The following is a 3162-nucleotide window of genomic DNA, read 5'->3' on the forward strand; positions in this document are numbered from 1 at the left end:
TGCCTGTGCAGACGGCAGGGCTGCACGCCCAGCCGGCTGCAGGAGGCAAGTCACCAGCCGCCTGTCCACACAGACGCACTTCCGTCACAGCTGGCGGCCGGGGGAAGTCTCCGCCGCCGCCCTCGGACGCAGCGAGATCAGCCGAGATCCGCCGCCGAGATCTGCCGAGATCACCACCGCCGCCCTCGGACGCAGCGGCGGCGAGAGGGGCCGAGAGATGGCCGAGATGCGGCCGGGAGGCGAGAGGTGTGCGCCCGCCTTGGCCAGGAGAGGAGGGAGAGTTTCGACTATCCTCGGCTGCATCTCGGCTGCATCTCCGTTGCACCTCGGCTGCACCTCGGCTGCATCTCGGCTGCATCTCGGCTGCACCTCTGCTGCATCTCCGCTGCCTCTCGGCTGCCTCTCGGCTGCCTCTCGCCTTGACGAAGCAGTGGGACTCGAAGCCGTAGTCGTCGCAGATGCACCACTCGCTCACCTGGAGGGAGAGAAAAGAAATACTCGTGGGCGGAGAGAAAAGAAATTGTCGTCGCAGATGCACCACTCGCTCACCTGGAGGGAGAGAAAAGAAATACTCGTGGGCGGAGAGAAAAGAAATTGTCGTCGCAGATGCACCACTCGCTCACCTGGAGGGAGAGAAAAGAAATACTCGTGGGCGGAGAGAAAAGAAATTGTCGTCGCAGATGCACCACTCGCTCACCTGGAGGGAGAGAAAAGAAATACTCGTGGGCGGAGAGAAAAGAAATTGTCGTGCCAGATGCACCACTCGCTCACCTGGAGGGAGAGAAGAAGGCGGCGCTGACGCAGAGAGGGAGTTGAACAGCAGACAGGCGGGTGCACTAGAGCAGGCGGGTGCCACTCGGTCGACCGCAGATGGACGCAAGCAGGAGGAGGCGAGGGGGGGCGAGGGGAGGCGAGGGGAGGCGAGGGGGGGCGAGGGGAGGCGAGGGGAGGCGAGGGGAGGCGAGATTGTCCGAGATTGTCCGAGACCGTTGTCCGAGATTGCAGGATTGGCTTCTCGCGCACGCACCGCTTCGCCGGCCGAACGGTCGGTGTCCCGCTCGATCGTCCACGACGCGGCCGCCTGCGGTGTGAAGAGGGCACGACTGCGGCCACGCGGTGCCACGACTGCAGTCACGCTGTCCGGAGACTGCAGTCGCATCGCGGCGAGGCGACAAGATGGCGGTGGACTGGGTGCGGACGCCGTCGCGGGGAGTGGCGGGGAGCTAGCTGCGACCTACCAGCGCGCGGGGCGGCCTGTGTGCCACGTCTAGACTCGCTCACATGCCGGTAGCAAGGCACTCCGTCCCTCTCGCCGTCCCGCCGGTACGTCCCGTTGATGCTCTCGTTGCCGCACCCGCTCACTACAATCTCGGCCGCGCCGCTCGCCGCAGCCGCGGCCCGCCCGCCCGCCGAGCTGCAGCCCGCCCGACCGCGGATCATGTTGGCGAGAGAACTGCGGGCGTCGGCGGGTGCAGAGACGGTGGTGGCGGCCGCCGAGCGAGCCGCCGCCTTGGCCGCCGCCTCCTTCAGTGCCTGCTCCGCCGCGCGTGCCTCCTCCATGGCGAGGTAGCAGAGCGGATCGGGTCGGCCCGAGGTGCTCTCGGCGCTGAGGGTGTAGAGACTGCGCTGTCGGCGGGTGTCGCTCTTTGGCGCGTGAGACAGCCCTCGCGGGGAAAAGAATTGTACGTCGACAACGAAGGCGCTCTCAAAAGACCTTACTCCTCTCCTTAAAATCCCTGTGTGGTGGCGGCGTGCCGTTCTCCCATCCCTCCCTTGGGTTGTGTGTTTTCTTTCTTTTCAAAAGACCTTAAAATCCCTGTGTGGTGGCGGCGTGCCGTCCTCCCATCCCTCCCTTGGGTTGTCTGTTTCTTTCTTTCTTTCTTTCAAAAGAATTCCCGTTAAGATTCAATGTGGCAGGTAAAAATTACCACCGAACTCCCTCGCACACACTGGCACTAGACTGGCGCGCACTGGCACTAACAACGAATCACGACGCGTCTCACCAGCTGCTCACCAGGATACACACGACACACATTTTCAAATCCCTTGTTTGGGGCACACACAACAACAGTGCTGGTACTATATGTAGGCTCACCGCCCCCCGGCACCAACTTGATTCCCGGATCGGCGTCTCACGGCCGGGTCGCGGGACGGGGAGGGAGGGGGGTCGATCCGTAAATCCGTAAATCCGTAAATTTGTAACCAAAAGCCACCAGGGCCTTGTGCCGCAGCAAGCTCATCCCGCGCCGATGCGAGCGCCTTCTTCATAGCGTTCGCAGAGCGCTGCTCAGAAGCGAGCTCCTTGGTCTGTGACCGCAACTTCTCTTCCAACTCCTGCCGGAGCAGCATCTCAGCACTCGCACTACTCGCGGCTGCATGGATGTCCGAGCCTTAGTAAGGAGATCTCCGCATGAACACACGCACCACGGCACCAGGCCGCCAGGCCACGCGCCAGCCGGCGCGCAGCTCCGCTCTCTCTGTCTCTCCCGGCACGGCCACGGGGGGTCCGGTGGGCTCCGCTGTGCGCTGAGGCCTGAGCCACCGCTCTCGGTCTCGCGTGTGTCCGTGTGTGCGGAGTCTGGAGGAGTGCTGTGCGGGTGTGTGTGGTCTGTGAAGACGCCGCACCCGCGGCGAGCGCGCCGTCCGCGACCCCCCCCACCCCCACCCCCACCCTCCACCACCACCGCCACCGCCGCCGCCGCCGCCGCCGCCGCCGTACCCTGACTGCTAGAAGCGCTTCTTCTTGACGGCGACGCCCCGCCTGCGCGGCGCGTCCCTCAGCGCATGCCTGACAGAGATACACCCGCTCGAGGTCAGGGTGGGCTGGCACAGCCCCCTCCCCTCCCCCCCCACCTCACCACCCCCCCCCCACCACACGCACGCACCCTTTCCGCACAGACTTGTTGACTGGCTTCTTGGCGACCACCGCGCCGCCGCGCCTGAGGCCACGCACGCACCGCAGGCGACTCGTCAACATTCCGGGCCGGCGAGGTGTGGGAGATCGTGGGAGATCGCCCCCAGATGTGGGAGATCGTGTGAGATCGCCCCCAGATGTGGGAGATCGTTGGAGATCGCCCCCGCCGCACCCCCACAGCAGCTTGCCGCCGCCGCCCGCGCCGCCGCCCGCCCCCCTCCCCGCCGCCGCCCCCGCCGCCGCCGCCT

Source organism: Emiliania huxleyi (genome assembly GCF_000372725.1).
Source record: "Emiliania huxleyi CCMP1516 unplaced genomic scaffold EMIHUscaffold_93, whole genome shotgun sequence".
NCBI classification, from domain to species: Eukaryota; Haptophyta; order Isochrysidales; family Noelaerhabdaceae; genus Emiliania; species Emiliania huxleyi.